The following is a 27,781-nucleotide window of genomic DNA, read 5'->3' as shown; positions in this document are numbered from 1 at the left end:
TGAAGAACCAAGGTTTGCTTACAATTTAGTGACAGTAATTATGCTCTGTGAAGAGAACCACATACTGCCTCGGTGTAATCATGGCCGGTTCTAGGATGTGTGGGGGCCCTGGGCAGAAAGGAATGTGTGAGGCCCCTCTAAATTGCAGAGACATGACGCATTCAGGGCTGTTTGCATCTGTATAGATGCCCCTGCTCCTGAAGCTACAGCCCCTCCCTCTCAGTCACCTTCGAGCACCTCTTAACAGCTCATCAAGGGCTGAAGGTGTGAGGGTTGCCATCCCGATGTGCCTCTCCAATGCTGCTGGGTATCTGAGCTTTGGTACTGCATTGGAGTCTTTTACACCCGACCTCAACAGCATCGGAGTCAAGAAGGGAGGTGGGTGGAAGCTGTGCCGGCTTTAGGGTGGTGTGACCGGTGACCGATTAGAATTACGGACAAATGGCGTCCGTTAAAGAATCCTTCACGGACAACGGACAGACAGACGAAATTACGGACTGTCCGTGAAATTTACAGACGGTTGGTCACCCTATGCACAGTAGGGCTTAAAAACTGCAACAGGCTGGAGGTGCAATTAGGCATTCTGCGTGCTTCCCTAGGAGGTTACAATAAATAAATAAATCGTTGCCCAAGGAAGCGGATACATCAAAGGTTACAAATATACAGCAGAGTTAGGTGGCAAACTTAAGCTACTCCGAAAGGGGAGAGAAAGTGGCCAAGCAACTAGGGCGGTCGCTATTAGAGCGAGGGAACCAGATTCGAGTCTCGGCAGAGACGCGTATCATGTGGTGATTCTAGACAAACCACTTAATACCCTGTGCCAAAAATAGAATGGATGTCTATGTCTGGGGCTAATAGGAAGTGAGTTGATACCTTCGAGGCTAGGTAGCGCTATGTAAAACTCCACACAATAGTTTTCCATTTGGGCCCAGAGTTATTCAATGTGTACAGCAGGGATGCTTAGTAGGCGTTGACTCTGGGCAGATTACTTAATCCCCCGAGCCGGAAATAGAATTCAGGTGTCTACAGGTAACGTGATTGGGGCCCAGGGCTTATTTTGATCCGATGGTTTTCCGATGCTCAGAACCAACATTTAACGCGATAGATATAAAACACTAATTCTTGCCCCCAAAACCATCCTTACAGCTTTTGGGGGCCTCATACACTCTGAAGTGGTGCACGTTTAGCAGTGTGATGGCTAGTAGTTTGTAAGTACTGTGATTGGCAGCGAAGGCAGTGGCAATGGTGGGCTCAAGCTGGGGTGGCCTCATGAGGGCCCGGGCACCCTTTGGATTAGACATTAAGCATTGTTGGGGCTCATGGAAAAAAGCTTTGGTACCTTGGGTTTAGCTCACGCTATGTAAAACTTCAGCAAGTGTTTCCATTATTGAGCATGAAGGGGCAGCAAAATATTTAATACGTGATTTTAAGACTAAAAAAAAAAAAAGTTTGATGCGTATTCAATTGTCTATTTAAAGGGCGAGCATTTTATTTTCGGTGCTACTCTTTCTTATAACAGAAAGTTATCCGTTCCCTGGGACAAACAGGGAGCGATAACTACATTAGGGACAGGCTCGTTACCCTGCCCTGCACATTAGGCCTATAAAAGGCCGCTGGACCATGCAGTCGATTCGATTCGAAAAGTCTTTATTTCGATAGACATAATCATAAAAGACATTTACATTTAAAATATTAAACATTCCATTCTCGTAAGGATAAAAAAAACAACACAATAGGAAAGTAAATCGACAAGTTACTGCATCCATATGTACAAAAAATTATTCAAAAACAGAATAAAAACTGCGAAAAATCCCAACCCATAATACAGTGTATACCACAGGGTAGTTGTAACTAAGTTAGAAGAAGGATTTTGCTTCTTTCCCTATAAACAGATAATACAATATAAAACCTTTAAATCAAGCTTAGCTTATGTGCACGAATTGCCCACATCCAGTGTAAAAATTCGGCAACAGCAATTACAATTGGTTCCGTGCAGTCCGTTTTTAGTATCCTTAGAGCCTCATTGCCAGTATTAATGCCCTTTAACAGACAGATGGGCTTCAACCATGTGTGCCTCGGTTGTTTGTACACTGGACATATAAATGTAATGTGTGCTATAGATTCAGGCTGGGTCGGACAAAATGGACAGATCGTGCTAGTCTTGGCTCGCCATTTACCATTAAATGAATTGACTGGGAGTGTACCCATCCTAAGTTGGTGATACCGTTTCCTATCGCTAAAAACCGTAATAAAATCCCAGTACCCTTCATAAACTGGACTGGTTAGTGACTTGAAGCGTTTCATGGAGACTATATTTCAATATAACTCCTTGAGAGCCTTTCTAGATGGAAAGACACTATTCGCGGGATTTTGCCACAAGAGGTTGAGGCCCATTTCATTGTAGGTGGCCTTTGCCTGCCTCAGTCAAGGGATTTTCCATGCACTATCGGCATCCCTGACCTCAAGGAAAGCCTGAGCATACAGGAAGAGCTCAGGGGTTATCCAGAGTCTCCACCAGTAGGCCACAGGTCTATATCGTGCCACATCCTCGATAAACTGGCATCCCAAATCATAATAGAGGGTCAGTAATGGAGTAGATTGTAGGAGGCCAGTTATACCCCCCATGAACTTATTTTGAGAGTTCGTCAGTGCCGCTAGGTTGCCGAAGCCCCAAAGTTCGGCCCCATACAGGACCGAAGCGCTAATTTTGGTGTTATAAATTTTAAGCACGGGGGCAATCGGCTTTGTGAGGGAGAGGCGCTGTTCCTTTATTAAGACACCGGCCAGTTGAGCATGTTTAAGGGCCAGCTGGTCAATATGTGGCATCCACTCTAGTTTGCACCCTAGGGTAATACCCAGGTAGGAAAAAACTTGGGTCTGCTCTAATGTGACTTCATTCATGGCTACCCTCCCTCTTACAATCTTATGCTTATGTAGCACCATGAACTTTGTCTTATCGACATTGATGATAAGACCATGGGCCCGGCAAAACACCTCAAATCTCACAATCGCCATCCGGAGACCTTGTTGCGTTTTAGAGATTAACAAGGTGTCATCTGCAAACATTAGCAGAGGGATCTTCCTACCATCAAGAATAGGGAGGTCAGTAGGGTGGTTAGTGAAGTATTGACTTACCCTGTTAATATACAAGGAAAAAAGTGTTGGTGCAAGTACACACCCTTGACGGACCCCTCTGGCGATCGGGAATCTATCAGTTACCCTTCCTTGCTGACCCCATCGTACTTGTGCAAAATTCGCATCTTGTAGATTAATTAAAAAGGGCAGTAGATCCACAAAGACACTCCACATCTTGGCAGTTGGGACTAGGTCGAATGCCGATATGAGATCTAAGAACGTAGCATACAGCGTACCGCCTCTAAGGATCACCACAGGCCAGTAAATAAAACAAATCTAAAAACCTGAACGATAGTACTCGTGTGTGTGAGCAGAACCCAGCCTGTAAGGGGGAAAGGATATCAAACTCATCGATCCAACCTTGAATTCTGCTCAACAGGAGCCTAGCTGTCATCATCTGGATACAATCAATTCAACTTATGGGCCTGTAATTACCAGGATCTGAACGATCCCCCTTTTTAAAAATTGGGATAATCTCAGCACCCATCCATCCCATATACCATGAATCAGGTATAGGGGAGCCATTTGCAATAGCGTTCACTAGGGACTGGATGTAGTTCACCCATACTACCTTGTCATAAAAGAACAGATTTGTAGGTACACAGTCTAACCCGGGCGCTCTACCTCTCGGGACCGCGTTAAGTGCTGTTTCAACCTCCTGCTTAGTGAAATACAAGGCAGCAATGTCTACAGGGATAATGTGAAAACCATGGGACAGCTCAGAATCTCGAGCAGGGAAAGCAAACTGCGTCATAAAATGTGAAACACAGAATTCCGGTGCTACATGGTTGGAAGGTGGTTGACTAGGCTTCCCCTTGCCCCATCTAACCAAATGCCAGAAGGCAGCCATGTTCCTATCTTTGCTGGCATGATACAGCTCGTTCCAATACTGCTCGTCCCATTCCCTTTTAGCCTTGTGTTGCACTAGCTTGTATTCTGCCCTCGCGTTTCTAATTCTGTCCCTGTTTTTAGATCTTATCGCCCTGGCTAATGCTTTAAATGCTTCCCTACATGATTTCCCATACCATGTGTCCACCATGGATTTAGCATGGTTCTTGGGATTTTGTACGGTAGTTATAAAAAAGCCCTTAAGTTAAAAAGTTTGGTATTGATAGGAATAACTTTAGTCTCGATTTCCTGCTGCGTAAAACAATTTTGGAGATCTATAGTTGCCTCGGCGACCAACTGGCTCACGACCACTAATTGGTCCTCTTTATAAAGACAGTTCGACCATTTTAATCTACAGGTATCATTGCTGAGCTGCACTTCTATACCCATTAAACAATCTTCTGGGGCGTAACTTCCTAACACGTGAAGTGACAGTACCAGGGGTTTAAGGTCACTTTCCATCCTTTCCACAACAACAATGTCCTTGAGAGAGGACCAGTATTCCTTGTTAAGAAGTATATAGTCTATACGACTACTACGCAATCCGCTGCTGAAAGTGGGAGAGCCCTGCTTATCAGATTTTGTCCTCCCATTCACAGCCCTTAACCCATGCTCTAGGCATAATACTTTTAGCTACAATGCAGCTTCCGTCCATTTTTTAATAGGGGTTGGGGTTAATTGCGGAATGTCCCATCAAAGATCCTCCCCACGGCCAAGGTCTACATCGTTGGTATCTAGAGGTTCAAAAGGACAGTTAAAATCACCGGCAACTAATATGTTTCCCCCTCCTTTATAATCGAGATAGGAATCTAAGAGGGCAACAATGTCAGAAGCTTTACCTCCAGGAATCCTTCTAGCATAAAAATTAAAAATTAAAAGGTCCTCAATATCCGGAATTTTAATTTTAATTAATAAGATATCATTACACTCAGTGACCAACTGCTGTACTTTATACCTATCATCCTGTCTCACCCAGATGGTTAGTCCGCCCATCGGTCTACCCTTTTGACCAGCAGTAGCAGGCTTAAAGAAATTTAAATAGCCTCGTCTAAACTCCGGGTCCACGGACCATCATTCTTGAAATATCAAAATATTGTTTTGTTCGATAAAGGATAGCCAGCATGGTGATATTAATTTATTCTTTAACCCAGCAATGTTCCAGGAAACCAAAGCCAAATTTAAAGGAACAGGGCTGGATTTACTGTTATCACCAAGGACTACACAAAGATCAATTTCGCCCACCGGTGTGCTCACTCCATCCAAGATAGTCTCAATTGGACTATCGTATTCCCCAGGTCCATCTTCTGGATTATTTGAGGCCTCCGGTGGATCGAATATTATTAAAGGAGGACCCCCTTGGCTCTGGATATTCAATATGATTTCGTATTCGCCTGAGTCCTTACCCTGCCCTGCGCATTAGGCCTATAAAAGGCCCCTGGACGGTGCAGTCAAGTTCATAATCCCCCTGCTTGCTTAATACATATAAATGCACCCTCCCAAGAGCTTTCGTGAACCTTGTTGATGTAGTCTTTCTTTGATGTCTAGTGTAACACAGTTATCCAAACATGACAGCGCAGGAGCTGGCTCCACGGGAAGTGTTTGAGTTTCCTACTTTAAAGGGCGGTCTGGTCTGTAGTTCACTTCTCTACTTTAGCGCCATATTTAAAGATCACCATCTTGCCGGATCTGCGTTCTGTTTACTGATTGTGGTGTAGAGGAATATTTGGAAGATGTTTCTGCCGAGTTTGCAGTCCGGATGGTGCCCGTAACTAAAGGTAGGCACCGAGAGGTGCTCGTTGTGCCATGAACATGTTGGAGTTTGCATGTAAACGCAGTCTAGTGAAGAACTATGATCTGTTAATGAGCTCAGAGTTGAAAACACTGGAGGCGCTGTTACTCATGTCTTCTGTCAGTTGCGCATGTTAGTCATAGAGATAAAATATTCTATAATCCGAGAGAAAATGTCAAAATGACAACAGATTGTGGTTTAAGTAATTCGGCAGTGGACTTTTGTTTACATGAGACTTCCTGTGTCCAAACAATTTTAAAATCACTTGAGGTTTTAAGACGGGGACTTGAACACTGATGTTCACCTCCGAAGAATCAGTCTTGAAGGATATGACTGGTACAAGGTAATCTCTCTGCACCGCACCCCACCCCTGTATTGTCTAAAGTTGCCAAGTTTTCAGTTTGTGTGTGGCATTTGCATGTTTTCAGTGTGCTCCTGTGTGATATTTCATTGCCTTATATCATGTGTCGTGTAAAGCGGTTATGTCCGTGTAGAGAGACATTACAGAGTAACGGTATAGAAATAGTCTTGGAACAATTGCAAACTCTTTAAGTGCTTATGCCGTAACACAAATAACCTTCCTTTACGGACATAATCGCCATGAAACAATAGTGGGGTTATTTTAAATAATATAGATGTATTTTGTTAGTTGCTCTCTAGTTTGTGAAAACGTGTTATTTTCAAAACATACATCAGTTCTATTCAGTGATGACAAATGATCATTCTCAGTATTCATCTGGACATGAAATGCAGCTCTTCTGTGGGTTAAATCAATGGTAATAAAGAATTCCTGAGCAAATCAGAAGTTGCTCCAAAGTGGTTTCAATGATACATTAAACAAGACTGGGAACAGGAACATAAGTGCCCAGTGGGAACCCTGGTTTTAGGACAGTCGTGATAGAAAGATAACGTCCTAGTCTAGCTATTGGTAATCTGTTAGACACATAGGGATGGGGGCAGTTAAAAGGGCACCATTGATGCTCATTCATTCCTTGAGGATGTGAATTAGAGGAAGTCAAATGAAAGTAGCACAGAGGCTTTTTGCATCGAAGACAGCAGGGAGGTTTAAAGCTCGAGCAGGCAGTAATTGCCTGAGTCGTAAAGGAATGGAACCATCCGCAATTGCGCAGGAGCCTTTACAATGCTGTGACATTGCCAAAAATCAGATTGGAAGGAAATAAAAATGATTGACCTGGATATGTATCAATAGTTGTACATCTACAAAGCTTTCAAAAGTAGGATAGCTGTACTTAAATGGACAGTTACTTATATGCAGGGTTTTTCTTTTCCTTTAAGCATCAGCAGTCCTGGGTGAAGGACTAGGGGGCACAGCACAATTAACATGGAGTGGGTAAGGCATTTGAAAGGCTCGTCCCACTAACTGGTGGTGAAGTCCTCGGTGAGGACTGAGGGTGCGCAGCACAATTAGCATGGAGTGTGTAAGGCATTTGAAAGGTGCGTCTTAATAACAGGTGGCGGTGTTTTGTGGCATAATACACAGGCAAGGTGTGGAATGGCTGACAAATTCAATATTAGGGTAGCTGTACTTTTGTTGCCAGTCACTGACATGCTGGGTTGCCCCTTACTTTTAAGCATCCTCAGTCCTGGGGGAGGACCGAGGGTGCGCAGCACAATTCGCATGGAATGGGTGAGGCCTTTTAAAGGTTCATCCCAGTAACAAGTGGCAAAATTAAATACACAGGCAATGAGGGGAATTGCTAAATAATCAAGGAACATTAGTGTAGCTGTACTTAAATTGCCAGTCGCCTGTATGCTGGGTGGCTCTGGTCTTAAGTGTCAGTAGTCCTTGGTGAGGACAGAGGGGGTGCGCAGCACAATTAACATGGAGGGCGTAGGACAAAGGTAAACTTTGGGTCGCTCATCAGAAACCATCAAAGTGCCGGGCAGATGGAGGTCTGATTGTTTTGGACGGTATGTCAGACCACAGCTAGTTTGGACGATGGCCGTGGGACTACTGGTGTGGTAATTCCTGTATAAGCAGAGCAGGGCAATTTTTGGCGCATCCAGGGAGGAGAGAGCACACCGGGTGAAGGGAATTCATCATCATTGGATAGGGTTGGGGGAGCTACAGTTGGGGGAACTCACAGCCCATTTACAGGGAGCGCTTAATAAAGGCATGCCCATCCCGGATGTGTTGGTGATTCATGCAGACGGCAATAGCAGTATTTGGTGGGCAGAAGAAGGGTGAAGGAGATACTCTTCTCTACACTCTCAGGGGTAAGGAGCACCCTGCCGGGAACCATCATGATTTTGGTCGGAGGTGCTCCTGCGTCGAATTTGGGGGGACAGTGCACCACAAAAGGCGTTGGACAAGTTAGTGCGGAAATGGAATCGGGAGGGGGAGGAAGTTGTTTGCAGGTTCGCCAATACACCCCATTATGCATACCATGATACAGGCATCGGGAGGTGGGGGAAGTTGTTGGCTGGTTTGCCGATATGCCCCATTATGCATACCATGATACAGGCATCAAAATGGGATTGTGAATGGCAGATGGGCTACATCTGTCCAATGCAGGGTTGAAATTATTCTTCACACTATATGGGGGGCATTAGCGCTAGATCTGGAAGGTGGAGCAGCCTTTTGGGGGAGGGCGAGAGAGCAAGTAGGCTCCTCGTCCTGTAGCGGGGTCCCGGGGAAGGAAAATGGCGGGGACTCCTTTTGGCAGAGATTTGGCCTAATCCTAGAACAGGGAGGGAAGTCCATGGGGCTCTGGGCTGGCGGGAGAGGGGGCCGTCCTGCTGGTGGTCCTGGACTCTACAGCCCCACCCGAGATGCCGGTGCTTGGAGGAAACAACTTTGTGAGAGCTGGTGCACGGTAAAAGGTGCCAAGCAGTGCCCTGGTGGCCGCGTCTAGGGGGTAGACGACAGGTAGTTATCTGAAATGGAACCAATGGAGTTGGGTTGTGGCCTGCTGATACAACCCGCATCCCGAGGGGCTCTGGAGATCCTGAATTGTGAATACAATTTTAACCTGCGGTTCAAATGAATATTGCTTAACATAATGTTTATCAATGTGTGTTGTTTTGGTAATAAAAGTTGGTCAAATGTTGACAGTGCATCAACAAATAAAGATGGCTGTATGAGAATCAATAAAGACTACGCAGTGAAGACCACCCACTGATATGGTGCCTTTTGTGGTGGGAGAGGGGGGAAAGGTTTTGTGGGGCGAATCACACGTGATATGCCTACTATGCTTCCGAGTACCTGCAGCAAATGAAATAGGGAAACCTTCAAAAGAATATAAGGTAAACATGTCATTATCACCCACAGTAAAAAAACATTTTCAGTATAATGTTTTAAAGGAACTGTTGATTACATGAGATATTAACATTAACATCAATGCAATATTCGTGAAATCGCTTTTATTCCAGGTCTCAAATTATACTACTGTTTTTTTACTTCACCCAAATTTTAGATGGCCTGGAAGGAAAAAAGATAGCAATGGGATTGTAGTGAGGTCTGCCTGCAGAGCACTGGCCAGTTACCCCATCTCAGTCATATCTAAACAAACCCCAAGACTGACCCACGCCAGCTCCCACACCAGCCCAACCTACAGCAACAATCAAATTAGTCACCAAAAAAATCTCCATTCTGAGGCTGACATTCTCACCGGAGAACAAACAAGGATAAGGCTGGCTTCTCTTTGGGCCTGTTTAGGCCATGTATCGCAGAGGGACTGACCTCTACCTCTCGAGTAAGTTATCATAAAATTTACCATACATTCCTAACAACCTATTGTAATTCACATACCCATACTACAAGGCCCCAAATACGTTACTCGCACAGCTAATACAAACAGCCTCTTTCAAATACAGATAAATATCATGCACAGGTCCCTACAAAACAAACTCATTAACTTCTGCACACCAGTGCACAATCAGCAGTTATTATGTACCTGACATTTCAGACATCATCACGCAACAAAACTTGAATACTGTCTTTATCACAAATATGCTACTAATATAAGCCCACTGACATCTTAGTAGCCTTTATCCCCCAAGGCTACAATAAACAATGCACACATCACTTAAAAAAGACACTCAATATAGTTTACACCTTCTCCAAGTGTAGGTGACTTTGCACCCTGAGACCCCAAAGAACTCACAGGAAACATCTGACCTCACAAATCTCCTTCTAGCCAACATACCAATACCATTTTCCTTGAACACTTGAATCGTCCCATACACACAAACAAGAAAATGTATGGCTCCCTTGACCCACTTCTTGCCATGAACTGCAAACAGTGTATAATTGAACACAGTAATTCCATAATCACATCCCACAATCTCTTCCTATCATCCTCCACATCAATCAAGCGTGAGCTACTGATTTCCCTTCTCCTTATTTCATGACACACAAACACATCAACATGTCAAGGTCAACTTAACTGACCTAAACATGCCCATTCTACAAATACTTATCCAAGACACTGTTCAAAGAATAACTCATCAAGCTATCCCTAATCCACCAGCCAGCAACAATATCAGCAAACTTCTCAGCATCTACAACACCATCCTGAAAACACATGTAAACATAAACATCCCATTAAAGCATGTTCACTCAAACCCATAACTTCACCATCTTGGAACTTCATAGCACTTACGGAGAAACATATGAAAACAGAAAAGATAAAGCAATAGTCCAAAGCACAAGATGTTCAGGCTGTATTAAAAACATTTGCTCTTCACACTGGCCAGTCAAAGCAACTTTCTAGAAGATCACCAAGAAGTCAGAAGCAAAGCTTTCTTCAACTCAATCACGCACTCTGTTAATACGATGATACAAGACAAAGGGTAACAGTTTAAAAAGAGCGCACAGCAGATATAAGTAAGTCACAATATCACAAATCTTGATTGGTGCTCCAGGAGGGAACAGGGTCGGTTACCACAACTCCATACTTATGCCACCGTCTGGTGGTTTAAAACATAACAGAAAAGTTCTTCCGAGCACTCCAAATAATACTTAAGAACAGCAGTTCTCCAGTCGTTGTGTTTCTATTGTCAATGTCCAAGTTTAATTTTCTTCAATAAATTCAAAATGCGGTTCACATAGAAAAATGCAGCCAACACATGTTTCGTCTAGTCAGTACATTGACTTTAGACTTCTTCAGGGCTGCAACCCAAAACACATTATATAAGACAAAGTAAAGTCAACATTAAGATACCACAACGTAGTGTAGTATCACTTGATTATTAATCAACTAAAATTAAGGGATACACCCTCACACCACCCGGTGTCATTAAAGAGAAATACACAGTATAAGAAAGAAGCAACCAAGACCAAATACCAAATAAAATCACCAAAAGTATGTGCAAAAGCGTGTAATCAGATGTTCCAAGTACGGTAGTAATGTTAGAAATATATAGTCAATTTAAGGTTATTATGCAAATCCAGTAAGACAAAGCTAAATGGAGGCAACAACCACCTACCATCCTTATATTCTTCTCCGTAATATACACTTTTACTTGATAATCCAGTGGTTCTTCATTCGCCATAAAATCTAGAAACAATATTAATCCAAAGACTATATGTCATAATTAGCTACTATATTAAATTATAAATATCCTTTGACTAAGTCTAACATCATCAAGTTACCCACCAATCCTATTAAAGTGCCTGAAAAGCAACTCACCAAAATAGAAGGTATGAGAATATCATCTCATCTTCTTGTGATCAGTTGTAACTCAACTCCACAAATCTAAAAGAAAAATTTAAAAACACCAGCTCACATGTTTTGTCCCCCACATATCTCTACCGGTTAACACAATTGCGACACTTCTTAATTCTCACCTCAATATTCACATAATCCACAACTCGTATCTCCGCATAAATCGTTATCACTATCTTAGCCACGTGTTCGTGTCCTAAAAGTAAATAAAGTTGCATGTAAGCAACATTACCGACATCAATGTATACCCCCGCACGACACCCTCCGGTCCCGGAGCTCACCTCTATATCTTACTATCAGTCCGCGGTAAATCTCAGCGTTCAGCACGGTCGCCATATTGGAATGGCTATTGGAATGGGTGCCATTTCGTAGTAGATGATGCGCTCAACTAACGAACTTGTGTCCAATAAATTCGTAATAGCAATAAATCTGACCATAGTTAATCGTTATTATCGATTCATAATTTCACATTGATTCTATACTGACAGTCCACAGGTAATTCCGCCATCGGCACGGCCGCCATATTATGACGGCTGTTTTGTGTATTGAAACACATGCGCTATCTTGAAATAAGTAATGTAATAAGACAGCCATATTATCGTGAGATACATACATAGTATCCTCAAATCGAACGATATGCTAGTTTATATTCGCGGTTTAGGAATGAACATTCTAATGAGCTTAAAAGTAATACACAAATAGTTACCAATGAACGTAACTAAGTCCCGCCGCCATCTTGTAGTGGCTACTTTACATCTCCTTGCACTAAGGATAGAAATAATAATATTAACAGGTCCGTTACTGGCAAAGTTAATATATCTCTTGTAATTATTATAGTCAAGTTGTTTAAAGTACCGTAACAGAAAGGAACTCTCCTTACCATTTGGTTACTTGCAGGGGCAACAAATTCATATCACGATTATTGACTGCTAGTATCCTAGTGTAATAAATATATTAACATCCACACCTCTATCATCAGGTAATTAACAAGTACAAAAATATATCCATATAAAATTGCCCTAAATTAGTATCTGAAAAGTAAATCAACCAATGTCGAGAACTTAGTATGCGCTATATCAGTAATTCTTATCATTAGTAAGTTGTGACTCCATGTATAAAATAAAATATGTTAGATAGAGAGTAATGTTTTTAGAGAACCAGGATGGAAGAAAGAGAAATTCTAGAGAAAGGAGAATTAACATAAAAAGTATACATTCATATATTTCTACAAGTCATAATTATAACATAATCACTACTATACAGAACGAAATGTTCCACACAAGTCCATCAATATGGTATACATATTATACACATCACAAGTCCCAGTTAGACGTTACCTAGTACAATATACGTAATTTTAACTCAAATCCTGTTCAGTCTTGGCCTAGATAATATTCAAATTCATTATGAACGTTTAAACCCCGTTCCACGGCCTTCAATTTCATTAACCACAGAACCTCACGTCTCCTCAGTTGTAGTTGTCGATTGCCCCCTCTGGGGTCCTGTTTAATGTGATAAATGCCGTGGAAGCTAAAAACATGTTGGTCTCTCTTTTCACTATTTCTAACTACATATGATGCAATGGTGTAACGTGTATCACCATTTTTAAGCGCTCTAAAGTGCTCCATCATTCTGTCCCTTAATCTTCTTATGGTGCTTCCTACATAAATCATACTGCAGGCGCACACTATAACATACACTACATATGTTGTATCACAATTTATAAACATATCAATAGTGTAGTCTCCTGAGTCATTGTAATTGAAAGTATTCACTTTAGTCCTTGCCCATCTACATGAGCTACATTTCCCACATTTATGAAAGCCCTTGAGTTTATTCTTTAACCAGATTCCACTCTCCGGTTTCCTCGGGTAACTGGGGCTAATCAAATTAGCCAGTGTAATGCCTCTTTTAAATGTTATACCTGGTTTATTATTAAGAAAAGGTAACAGAACATTATCCATTTGGAGTAAATGCCAGTGTTTCCTAAGAATAGAATAAAGCTTAGTACTCTCTGTATTATAATTCGTAATCATCCGTACCGTCTCTACCCCTTGCAAAACATCTTGTTGCCGTTTACATAAGGTTTTACTACGTTTCAGCTTCCTAGCTCTAACTTCAGCTTTCTTAATTATTTCTTTATCATAACCACGGTTGATAAATCTGCGTGACATATCCTTCAAATTATACTCAAAATCCTTCTCATTAGTACAATTACGTCTTGCCCTTGTCATTTCGCCATATGGCATGGCATTAATCTGGCTACTAGGGTGGCAACTACTAGCATGTAAAACAGCATTACAGCTAGTAGGTTTTCTAAATATCCTACTGCCCACCTTATCACCATCCACAAACAATTCAATATCCAAGAACGTAATATTTTCTTTATCGTAATGTGTTGTGAACTTCAGGTTAAAATTATTGTCATTCAGGTAATCAAAGAAACCTTTAAGTTCATTCACCGATCCAGTCCATATCAATAGACAATCGTCTATGAAACGTCCCCAATTATGTATGTACTGTACCCACCTTTGTCCACCATGGCCCCAGATCCGCTCTGCCTCAAACCAACCCATAAAAAGGTTGGCAAAAGACGGAGCGAATCTGGAACCCATAGCAGTCCCCAGGCGCTGCCGAACCAGTGTCCATCAAACAAAAAAACAATATTTTTTAGTACCATTTCTGTCATTTTCAGAATCATCTGAGTATGTTCATAATACTCAGCCGGCCTACGACTCAGAAAGTAATCCAATGCTTGTACCCCTTGCTCATGATCAATATTTGTATATAGCGACACTACGTCTGGTGTTGACATTATCATACCATCCTCCCACACCATGTCATTTATTATGTTAAGTACATGTTTTGTATCTTCGATGAAAGAAGGTAAGTTATGAACATGTAATCTGAGAAAGTTAGCCACATATTGGGACAGATGCTCCGTCGGCCCACCAATACCCGAGACAATGGGCCTCCCTGGGGGCCTGTCCAAACACTTATGCACCTTAGGTAGTATGTACATACATGGTGCTCTCGTCATTGTAATCAATAGGTACATGTATTCATCATAATCCAACAAGGATAGGTCATACCAATACTTAAGTTGTTGATTAATTTCCTTAATAAGTGCCCCCAGAGGGTTGGTAGACAATCTCTCATAGTACTGTGTATTGTTCAATTGTGAGTATACTTGATCATTATAAGCAAGTGTATCTTGAACAACGATATTACCACCTTTATCCGCCCTACGGATGGTTATATTCTTATTGTTACTAAGTTCCCTCAGGGCTTCTCTTTCACCATTCATGAGATTATCTTCCCTCACCCTCATTCTTTTCGTATGTTTCTTATCAATCATTCTATCAATGTCCAAGTTAACCACCCTGTAAAAAGCATCAATAGTACTACCGGTTGCTAATTGTGGTGTCCATTTCGATTTTACCCTCAGTCCACTACCATCACTTTGAAAGCGACCAATCTCAAATTCATCAAGCAATTTTGAGATTGTTACTGGGTCATCTTCCTTCTCTGTAAGAGAGAGCAATAGCTGAGTTTCTTTAAGTTCTTGAATCGTTAAATTGCTCACAGGTTTTATTTTTACATGTTTACCTTTCTCAGGTACATTGGCAAAAAACTTTTTCAGTTTAAGTGTGAGAAGTTGGCCTGATGTATGATGTCCACAGTTCTGTGGGCACCCTGTATCAGTCCAAACAATCCCTTATGGTGGTGGTTGTAAGTCAACCTTATAGACAAGCTATCCTAGAGGTAGCATGGACTAAGCAGCCTAAAGGCTTTAACTTCAGAGGGCGAGTGAAGCCAGCTGTTTTACCGTATGCAATCCTGTAATACCAAATGAAAGGACACCACACAAGTTATATATTATCAACATATATGTATTTATTCTTAGAATAATCCCCACTACTCTTTATGAGCAATGAAGCACAAGCGTTTAAATAAAAGCACAGTTAAACATACACAAGTTGCACAGTTATGGATGAGGCCGGTGGCCACTCAAACCATAGATCAAAAAAGTGGTATAACAATCACTAATCGATCAGGGGTAAGGCCTAGGGCCTTGTGAATCGCTTGGACTACACTGGACTAACAGCAGTTAGTACGGGAGTAGCCCGTGGGATTCGGGTGCGGTGCAGAAAGCACAGGCATGCACCAATGTAAAGTCAATGGTGCGTAAAAGTTATCGAGTTGCAGTTTTAAGAGTCTTCCGACTGGACTAGAAGGACAAAACTTTAGACTTAGCCACTAGAGGTGTAAAACAGTACAGGAGCATCGGCGTTCAAGAGTTACCTCACCCACAGGATGCGGGTGCACAGGTGCAAAGGTGTGTCGGGTTTCGTCACGAAGATCTAGGGTGCCTGGAGATGAAGATGCTGCAGGCGTCCAAAAGAGAAGTGTCCAGTGCGATCCAAGGGGGGACGAAGTTGTAGAGTACCTGAAAGCAGAGGGGACAGAGTCTGGGTCACTTGCCAGTGACCAGGAAGGAACCAGGAAGGAACCAGGCAATGTCGGGCGCAATCAGGTCGATGTTGTGTAGCTTCTCTCCGCTGCAACGTGGTTTCTGGGGCACCAAGGATGTCCTGGAGTGAATCACGAGCTGTTCCACAAAGGCTCTCGCTGTCGGCGGTGTCGGCTTCAAGATCGGAGTCAACAGGCCTTGGCAAATGCAACCCACGCAGGATTCAAAGATGGCTTAATACTCGGACCAGCAAGGTCTGAGCGGGTGCTCCTTTTCAGGGGAGCGAGAGCCAGTCTGGAGCAACCAGACTAGCTGAGCAAATTTAAAGGTTCAATGGTACTGGGGCCACTAGCCAACGGGCAAGTGACCGGACCAATGCATCAAGCAGGAAAATGCAAAAGGGCCCCAAGCAGCACTCGTCGAGTGTGGAGGGGTGAGATTCGGTGCACAAGCTGCTCGGGGCTGGAGCTTTTCAGACTCTAATGCACAGCTTCGAGGGAGCCTTGGATGCTGCACGGTCAGCGCTTCGTAGTTCTTCCAAGATGGCCGGCCCCACGCTTCAGGTCACCTCCATGGGTCTCAGCTCTGCAGGGACTGTGGATCGGGCTGTTAGAAGGCAGGCATGCTGGGTCTTGTTGATCTCTATTGCTCGAGTTCCGGCAGGAACTGCAACAAAGCAAACATCGAGGTGCTGGATGGTGCCTGTTTGCACAGGGTGGTCACTCCTTGACCACAAGGGAGATTCTTCAGTCTTCCACGAGGAGTGGGATGACGAAGGGTCCAGAGTTTTGTTTCATAAGTTTCAGTCAGGATAATCTGATGTGCATCTGCACAGCTCCTACTTTTAAGTCAAATCAAGGGGCTGGATTACCTGCTAGGTCCCTCCTATGGGTGGGACCTGGGAAGGGGGTGGTTACACCCCTTTCCCTTTGTCCAGCTTCGCGCCAAGACTGGGGCAAGAGTGCCCCAGAACCGGTTTGACTGGAATCTGCCCAGGGATGAGGTACTGGGTTTTTCAGAACCGGTACCGAACCGGTAACCCAGTGGTGTCAGGGTACACACTAAGACCTCGAGTACTTTCCTGATTCCGACCACAGAAACTCAGAGTCTTCTAGGTGAAGTCAAAGATCGAATTTATTGGCTGCAACCAAGTAACAGGCGTCCTAGAAGTACAACAACACGGTGTGTATATTCTCAGGAGACTGCTCAAATTTACAAAGCCAGGCTTCTCTTTTTATACAAAATATTATGCTTCAGGCAAACATTCTTAAATTTACAGTAGGCCATTCACATATTTTCACTACAAAGAAAAATCAGAGTCATGATGACAATCCCACATTTCAGTTCGTCCAGCCCACAACAAATTACCCGGCAAGGCCCAACATTTTCATCAGATATCGGTGGACCCCCAATAAAAACGGGCACCTCCTCATCATAAAGCAAGACATATGTAAAGAAACAGGGACAGGTGTGAGCAAGATTAGGCAGGGTGTGTGTGCGATGAAAAGGGTTTATGACATGTTGTGCCTTGATGCTATCTCGTTCGGCCACTGGGAGAGGAACTGACCAAACAGGTTCGGCCTGGGGCAATGGTTTCAGCTTGCCCAGGTCAGAGAGAAGTCAATTAAGGTGTACGTGTCCTTAGGAATCGAATTTAGCTGTATTATAAGCCTATGTGAGGGCAACCCACAAAATGGCTGCCGTACACAAAATGGAAGCCAAGGGTTTCAGGACGAAAATGACGATTTCGAGGTGAAATCGTTACTGGAATATGACGAAAATGCTTGTACATAGTGAACTAGCCATTCTCGGTCTTTTGATATAAAAATCGTCATGCTACGACAAAGTTTTATTCACGAGTTCAGAATTTTCAGAACTACAAACCCTCCTTTTGCCCTTACATAGGCAATTAACCTATCCTCATGCTAGTCTGAGTCCAGGTCTATATTCCTAAAGTCATTGAGATGTTGCTGTAACATCATCCTTGTACTTAGTTCGTCTCTTGATACAGGTTTCCTTACACATGATGTAGCACGGAGGCCACATATTGCAGGAGCACACTGCACGCACAGACAGAACAGGAAAAGAATGGCTAAGACCATCCCAATGACCATCAGAATTTTCCATCCCCACGCGGATATCAGTTCCCAGAACCATCCCATTAACGACCAATCTCCTTTATCCACATGAATAGATTTGGAAATCTTATGTAGTTTCGAGATGGCCTGGTACACTGTTGGAGCGTTATCTGAAATGAAAACACAGCAACTCGATTGGATCAATTTACATACCCCACCTCGGTCTGCAAGTATGACATCTAATGCGACCCTGTTCTGAAGGGTCCTAAGACGATCCGACTGGAGCTCAGCAGTCAAGTTACTAAGGGGACCGGCAGTTTCAACTACGGTGGACTCAACCACCCTTGTCAATTGCCTTATGTTCCTGCTGTTACCCATGGGTCCCCAGAACGGCAGAAAACCCTTTACGAAGTCCCCAAATTCTTATCCTGCAGTGTCTTCTTCGCTGAAGACACCTCTAACTATCCTTGTTTTGTGGTAATCTGCCGCCGCTGTGTAGGTGGGAGGCAGCAGGAACGAAACAAAACATGTGCCCGAAAAGTCAGGGGGCAACCATGTATAGGCTCTATCATGGCAGATGAAATAGGTACCCTTAGCTGCTAAGAACGGAGGGGAAGTCTGAGATGCAAAAACATATGTTTCAGTGCAGATGCTCTTCCCTAACTGAGCTCTGGGATTCTTGCCAGTACCTTGCAGACACAGGTGACCCTGATGGGGTAGAATCCAAATCGGGGAAGATCTCTTAGCTTGCTGTTTCTCACTCACAGTAGCTCCATATCCGGTCACGTTCCATCCTATGTATACTAGTGTCTCATCTCTAGGGATAGTTTCGTAGGAAATATCTTCCTTAATCATGTCTACTATACCCTTAACTAGAGCACTATTCTTAGGATTGTCTTCCATAGAACGTAGGGGGTAGACTTCATGTGCATAGATGAACAATGTTCTGTATGCCCACACAGAACCATTGTGGCTGAATGGCAGGACCAGATAGGGAATACCCTTATCCGTTGTGTGAGGCATAAGACCGCACACCCAACAGTTAGTCGTGTTCATTACTAGTTGGTGTTGGTGCAAAAGCTGAACAAAGGAGTTATTAATAAACTCTAATCTCCTAGCGGATTCGTGTTCAGGAAGGGGTTGAAAAGAGTGTGGGGAAACAGTAGAAGGAGGAGGTATGGGCTGTGTAGTGGGTGCAAATGTTACTCGAAAAGAGAATAAAACATAACCTATTAAAAATATCATCACACTGAATAACATGAAAATGCACAATATCAAAAAGCTTTTCTTTGTCATCATTTTACATATTCGGTTTTTAAAGTTCACAGTTTTGGCAGATCTCTCCATCTCGAAAAACTCCATCCTCTCTAAAATGCTGCCCGCGATGGGAGGTTGTTTCTGCTAAGGAATGCTTCTGTCAGTCTAGGGCAACTCCCTTAGACCAACCAGAACTGTCGACCTAACGTCGTCAGCTGCACCCCAAAGACTTTGGGCAATCGCGGCCCTAGCAGCGGAACCCGAATGGCGGTTCGAAAAACAAAAATAAGCAAGTTTCTCAGATGGGAGAGCTGCGCTTTCAAAAATAGCAAAAAGGAAAATTCTGTTTATTTGTCCATAGGTCTCGGCCTCAAATTATAACGTTTTCTCCCAGGTACTGTTTGGTCTTGGAAAAGGAGTTCAGGCTCTGTAGTGTCCAATCGAATTGACGGTGATACAGCTGGTTGCAAAATGTTGTCACTCTCTTTTTCAGTAAGTGTTCCTTTTACACGTGCATCACTGAAAGGCAGAAAACGTGGCACGGTTTCAGTCTCTGAGTCGGCGACACCCTCCTGGACCCACCGGTCGTACGGCAGAGGTAAAGGCACCCTCTTGCAGTGTACGTCGTGGATCCAGTGCTTCTTGCCTTCTACACGAACAGCTGATCTCGTTGAAAGAAGGACGAGGTGTGGGCCGGTCCACCTGGGCTGGTCGTTCTTTGTTCGCTGAAAGTTCTTCACCAGAACCCAGGATCCAGGATCGATCTGATGTCCTGGAGCTTCAGAGACCTGAGGCAGAGTATCATGCACCTGTTGGTGTAAAACACGCAATTTAGCCGTCAATTCGTACAAATAGTCAAGTAAAACAGGGTGTTCAATTTCACTAAATTTTGTGGGCCTTGGCACTCCCCATATGTTGGCTATCTCATATGGACTAAGTCCCACTCGTGAATGCACAGTCATTCTGGTGGATAGGAGTGCTAGGGGTAGAGCGTCAGGCCATTTAAGACCAGAGCTCGCTTGAATTTTGGCCAATTTAAGTTTCAATGTGCCATTGTAGCATTCTACTAGTCCAGCTGATTGGGGGTGATTTGCAGCGTGAAATTTCTGATGAATGCCTAGCCCTTCATATACTTTCTTCATCACTCGACCCACAAATTCACTTCCATTGTCACTCCAGACCATTCTAGGCATTCCGAATCTGGGGAAGAACTCTTTCACAAGGGCTTTAGCTGTGGACAAGGCAGTATTGTCTTTAAGGGGGTAGGCTTCCATCCATCTTGAAAAGGCACAAACAACAACGAGTACGTATTTTAAATTGTTGCACCTTTCCATGTGGATGAAATCTAGTTGCAAAACCTCGAACGGATACGTAGGAGGTGCAAAATGACCAGCTGGAGTTGGGGTTCCCCTACCAGGATTGTATTTCAGACACACCATGCAATTCTTGACCACATTTTCTGCACACTTAGGAATTCCAGCATTTTGCCATACTGGAGCCAACAACTTACAAATCCCTTTCACACTGATGTGAGCCATTCCATGGGCCATTGTAACCACTGCAAGCACATACGCATCGGGTAACAACCATCTCTGATGCTCTGACAATTCAACCCAACAACCATTTGTATCCAATTTACCCGTACTTTCTCTCCACACACTCAATTCTTTCTCTGTAGCTTCAGCTTGAATAGATTTCACACTCTCTATCGTGTCTTCACACATTCCAACGTCACCAACCCATCTTGCAGGGCCTGCAACATACATTCGGCTCATCACATTCCTTGCAGTTTCTTTTGCGATTTCGTCAGCAAAGGCATTTCCATGACCAACATCATCAGGCACCTTCTTATGTGCACTGCATTTCACAATCGCAACTTGCAACGGCAAAGTCAGTGACTCAAGAAATTCATTCACCAATTGACCATGCTGAATCTTAGCTCCATGCGAAGTCAGGAACCCACGTTCTTTCCACAATCGTCCAAAACTGTGAGCCACACCAAATGCATACTGGCTGTCAGTATAGATGGTCACTTTCATTCCTTTCGACAACACACATGCTCTTGTAAGTGCAATCAACTCTGCTGCTTGAGCTGAATTATGTGGGATACGTGCAGCTTCAACAATTGTATGCAAAGTCGTGACAGCATATGCTGCAGTCGTATCACCATTCGGAAGCTTGAGGCATGAACCATCCACCCATAATGTACCATCACACTTTGCAAGGGGAGTATCCTGGAGGTCTATTCTCCCTTTCGTTTCTTCTTCTGTTCTAAGAAAACAATCATGCTGTTCAGAAGTATCTAACTCTGTTACAATTGGCAGCAACGTAGCTGGGTTAAGTGTGTTGCATCTTTTTATATGCACATGGCTTGCTAACAATGTCAACTCGTAACCTGACAATCGAGCACTAGTTAAGTGCTGTGTCTTGGTTCTGTTTAACAACGTGTCCACTGCATGTGGAACCATCACAATTAACGTGTTATTCATCACTAAACCAGCAGACTGTCGAATAGAAACAGCTGCTGCCGCTGTTGCTCTTAAACAACTCGGCAATGCTTTAGCTACCGGATCCAAAGTCGACGAAAAATACGCACATGGACGCTGCTTGTCTCCAAAAGACTGAGTCAACACTGATAATGCACAACCTTCTTTCTCATGGACATACAATGTAAAGGGCTTACTGTAGTTGGGGGTACCCAACACTGGAGCCGAACATAATGCACTGCGCAATTCAGAAAAACTTTTCTGACACTCTTCAGACCATGGGACGGGATTCGGTGTATCTTTACACGTTAATGCCACCAAAGGCTTGGCCAATAACGAAAAATTTGGTATCCATTGCCTGCAATATGATGTAATGCCCAAGAAAGCACGCACTTCTCTCTGTGTTCTTGGCACACTCAATTTTGCTATTGCCTGAATTCTTTCTGGGGTCAGTTTCCTTCCCTCCTTCGATAAGAGATGACCTAAGTAGGTCACTTCTTGTTGACAATATTGCAATTTTGAGAGAGACACTTTGTGATGTAACTCACACAAATGACGCAACAATGACAACGTGGCCATTTTACAGATTTTCTCAGTATCTGCAGCAACAAGCAAATCATCAACATACTGAATGAGGGTAGCGCCATCAGGTAGAACAATCGTATCAAGCTGTGTTTTTAAAGCCTGACTATATATTGATGGACTTTCACAGTAGCCCTGGGGAGCGCGTTTAAAGCGGAAGCTTCAACCTCCTAAACTGAAGCCAAAAATATCCCTACTCTCCTCAGCAATCGGGATGCTGAAGAAAGCATTCTTCAAGTCAGTCACCGAAAACCAGGCGGCAGAAGCTGGAATCATAGTCAATAAGGCAGTAATGTCAGGAACAACTGGAAATTGTGGCACAACTATTTTATTGACCTCTCTAAGATCAATCACAAATTTGTAAACAGGTGGCTGGGAAGGGTCAGTTCGTTTCAAAACAGGCAGAACAGGACTATTGCAAACGTTGCCTCTTGTCTCTTCAATCACATCTTTTTCAATCAGATCATAAATGATCGCTAGCAAAGCTTTCTCACCTTCACTAGAAATTTTGTATTGGGGAATGCGTGGCATTTTAACATTGGCTTTCAATGGTACAACATATGGCGGTATTTCCAAAAGACCTACATCATTAGGACCAGTAGCCCAAAGAATATTAGGGAGAGATGACAATTCTGTTGGAAGTTTGTCCTTTGACAAATACATTGAAGAAATCACTTTCTTACCCAGTGTAAGTTGTACTCCTGAAGGAGAACAATACAAAGTCGCATACAATCTTTTTAAAAGGTCCAATCCCAACAAGTTTTCACCACAACCTGTTGTCAGAATAAGGGGTGCTTCGAATTCACAAGGACCAACAGAAAGAGACAAAGGGTCAGAAATCGGATTTCTAACTGGGGCGCCAGAGAAACCTACTGAAACATTCATTTCGCCAGACAAAGGTGCGCCAGGGAGTTTGGAGTGCATAATAGAGCTCTTTGTAGCACCAGTATCCAACAGAAAAGGCTCTTACACACCTGATGTAATCACCTCAACGTAAGGTCCACTCTGATCTACTGGAACTGAAATAACTCCCTCTCTTTGTCTAAGGCTGTCCTAGCAATCATTACCGTCCATATTCTCATCTTCTGCATAGTAATCATCAGCATAGTACTGAGCCGTCCTACCAGACGCGTTATTCTGCTGATCAAACTTATTCATAGAATTTTGGGGCGGAAAGGAACGAGCGTTCTGGGGGAAATTTCCACGTCCTCTACCTCTAGGTGCTTGTTGAACACCTCGACCTCTTGAGCCAGAAACACCATTTGCGCGCTGTAACAAAACAGGGCAACTATACTTAAAATTGCCCTCTTCCTTACAATATGAACACTGATTGGGACCTACAGGGACACGTGGTTGAGTATACTCGACTCTTTACGAGTTCCTCTGAAACTGTTGAGGCTGCTGATAGTTATTCTGATAGTTACTCTGAGCACCACTATTCTGACCACCAAGTGGCGGGTACGCTTGCTGTAACAAAACCGTTGTTTTTAACTCTTTAGTTTTCTTCTCTGCTCTATCTTTCTCATCTTTGTCTCGATTTTCGTAGTACTGTGCAGTAGCCAATATCTGTGCTGAAGAGGAAACTGCCCAAGAACTCTCTGAATCTTTTAACTTCTTACACAACTCGGGAAGTATATTATGCACAAATTTATCGACGAACAATCGCTGACCACCTTCTGTACTCATATCTTGACCACTGTGGTCGACAAAAGTCTCTTCAAACCTGGTGAAGAAATCAGACACCGTTTCATCTTTCTTCTGCTTACACGCAGACAACTTATCCCAATTTACACGCATCGCAGGCATTATAGTTTTCATGTAATCAATGATCTTACCAGGAAGTTCTGCTACTAAAGGCTCAGGTTTAGCACCACCAATTTGTAGGGCATCTGCAGCAGCAATATTAGCCCATGAATCACCCAACTCCTGATCATGATCTGTATGACGAATCTTTCCCCATAAAGGCTGTGGAACAACGTTCCCAAACAACATGTCTATATCCGCTAAATTCATAATGCAAGAGCCAGCAGTCTGTGACAACTCTTTGTAATACCCTGCGGGATTTTTACGGGGATCAGGCAATGTCTGCTTAAGGGCCAAAACTTCAGCTCGCTTCCATGGGGCATGTACCCACACATGCTGGAAATGAGGCTGAATAGGTGGGTTAGCTGCTAGGTCCCCTTCCCTCCATTGTGGGGGAACTTTTCTCATGGGATATTGTCTTCCTTTCTTCTTGACAGAAGAATCAGACTCAAACAACGACTTAGAAACACCTTCAGTCCTAAGCGACAACAACGTCGCAACTGCTTTCTTAACATCTGAACCCACAATTGCGCCTTTTGAAAACTCGAACCGTACATGGCTCATCTCGGGCGGATTAGAGTCCAAATCATTTTCCTCTAAATCTTCACACAGAAAAGCACACATTTTCTCAAAAACGTATCTCTGTTTTGATGCTTCCCACTGATGGAAGACATCCATAACAGACTCTAGACCATATTTTGTTGGGTCAGTCACCCATCTATGTGCCAAATGATTTAACGTTTCTTTCTCCCTAGAATCAGACTGTTGACTACGCAACTGTTTATGCTCAGAGACAGGAGCCGGACTTGCCGTTCCAAAGAAAGGATATAGAATACTAGTAACAGTACTAGCCACTCTCTGATGAACAGAAGGAGAAGTCGCTGAAAAGACAAGCGGAAAAGCAGGGTGAGGCAAGGCAGATGCAGAAGCAGTGTCAGGAGGAGTACCAGGAGTGGTAGTCGTTATATTAGTTAAAGTTGTAGGAAGTATAGGAGGAGCAGATGTCAAAGACGGTGGCCCTTGAGGAGGCTGCACCGGAGGAGCAGGAGCCAACTGGAGAACAGCTGGTGGGTGCTGTGGAGGAGCAGGAGGCAATGCAACCACGGGTTGCGCAGCTAAAGGTTGCGGGGGTGCTGTAGCATTCTGCACATAAGGGGGTGGCGAACTTAACAAATGTGACATTAGGGGATCTTTTTCAAGGTCTTTGGCTGCATCTTGCTGAAGAGGCGGCAAAACTGGATACCATTTATCTATTACCATTTTACGTTGCCTGTGCAACTGCTCACTCATCTGTTCTTCTTCGTTATCTTTAAACTGCATAGCAGCTTGCATTACCAAAATACCCCTTTCTCTCTTATTTTTCTTCGCTAATTTAATTTCCTTCTGTTTGGCTTCCTTACGCCATAGGCGCAAAAGAGTCAAACATCGCCGGCCGGGCTTTCTTCTTAAAAAGTTCAACTTCTAGATTATCTAGGATTTCCGTGTCAAAGCTATCATATTGGAGCCATTTTAGAACACCATCTTTTCTGGTGTAGGGGATCCACACTTCATTATATGTGATGGGGCCTACTCCATGTTTCACTTACAATTCATAAGTTGGAGTTCCAATCGGAGGAACCGGACACGAGTCCTCCAATCGGGAATCCCTTTTATTACAACCAAGACAAAACAAATTTCCAAATCTGCTAAGACCAGGCATCTTCGCTCTCTAGTCTAGCTTCAAACTTCAAAGGATTATCGATTACGATATTCTCGTGAATACACGAGTCCTTCGGCTTTGGTACTTGCAAGTTTCAAATCAAAGATCCCGAAGGGATACCAAACTAAGAATCAACTAAGGACTGGGAGACGCTCCACTTATACTTAACTGAGATATCGATGACGTCACCAGAAGACTCGTCTATCGTTTCGCTCTACCAAACATCAAGGGTCCAAATCAGGGCGATAGCCAGGGCAGCAGTCCTTCGTAGCCGTCGGGAAGCGGGGAACCTCGCAGCATAGACTTTCGGACCACGTCGACATGCAGGGGTCGATGAAGTGGCGGCCTTCCTCCAGAATTTTCACACGAAGCTCCTCACGAACCTCTGGCTTGGACCGGTACCGTTGGTATCGCCCCACGTTGGGCGCCAGCTGAGGTACTGGGTTTTTCAGAACCGGTACCGAACCGGTAACCCAGTGGTTTCAGGGTACACCCTAAGACCTCGAGTACTTTCCTGATTCAGACCACAGAAACTCAGAGTCTTCTAGGTGAAGTCAAAGATCAAATTTATTGGCTGCAACCAAGTAACAGGCGTCCTAGAAGTACAACAACACGGTGTGTATATTCTCAGGAGACTGCTCAAATTTACAAAGCCAGGCTTCTCTTTTTATACAAAATATTATGCTTCAGGCAAACATTCTTAAATTTACAGTAGGCCATTCACATATTTTCACTACAAAGAAAAATCAGAGTCATGATGACAATCCCACATTTCAGTTCGTCCAGCCCACAACAAATTACCCGGCAAGGCCCAACATTTTCATCGGATGTCGGTGGACCCCCAATAAAAACGGGCACCTCCTCATCATAAAGCAAGACATATGTAAAGAAACAGGGACAGGTGTGAGCAAGATTAGGCAGGGTGTGTGTGCGATGAAAAGGGTTTATGGCATGTTGTGCCTTGATGCTATCTCGTTCAGCCACTGGGAGAGGAACTGACCAAACAGGTTCGGCCTGGGGCAATGGTTTCAGCTTGCCCAGGTCAGAGAGAAGTCAATTAAGGTGTACGTGTCCTTAGGAATCGAATTTAGCTGTAATATAAGCCTATGTGAGGGCAACCCACAAAATGGCTGCCGTACACAAAGTGGAAGCCAAGGGTTTCAGGACGAAAATGACGATTTTGAGGTGAAATCGTTACTGGAATATGACGAAAATGCTTGTACATAGTGTACTAGCCATTCTCGGTCTTTTGATATCAAAATCGTCATGCTACGACAAAGTTTTATTCATGAGTTCAGAATTTTCAGAACTACAGGGACACCTTGTGCGCCCCAGGCAGTGTCTAGTTTCTTTCAACCCTCCCTGCTACAATCCACTATCTCCTGTCTGGGGTGGTGTGACACCTCCCTGTGACAGGAAACTCTTTGTCCAGGCGTCCTCTGCCAAGTTTCGGTCAGCAGCAGGAGGCCAGACATGTGTCTGTGGCAGCAGCATCCATTTTGTGATGCTGGGGCTCTGGTTAGGATTAACAGCGTTTTCAGTAAAGTAACATGCCTTCACCCTCTAGAAGGGTGGGATGCTATCCCCATTACCAGGACTGGCAAGGGGATAGTATTCCAATGTGTATGACACCAAACACGACATGTTTTGATAAAGCCAAACCAGAGTTGCAATAACAGCGAGGATTATAATGCACTTAAGAGTATATGGTATGGCAGTATCACTGGAACAGCATTAAGGAATTGGTCCCAACACTGCAGTCAGGCTCAGCTCATGCTAGAGCACCATCTCACATCAAACCAAGCACTCTGCCTCCAGGACTGTAAAGGCCTGCCATAGGAGTGACTGATAGGTATAGATGTGTCCAAACATAGGTTTAGACATAGGTATACTACATCTA

Source organism: Lissotriton helveticus, chromosome 2_1 (assembly GCF_964261635.1).
Source record: "Lissotriton helveticus chromosome 2_1, aLisHel1.1, whole genome shotgun sequence".
In the NCBI taxonomy this organism is placed as follows: domain Eukaryota; kingdom Metazoa; phylum Chordata; class Amphibia; order Caudata; family Salamandridae; genus Lissotriton; species Lissotriton helveticus.
This window is presented reverse-complemented; position numbering follows the sequence as displayed.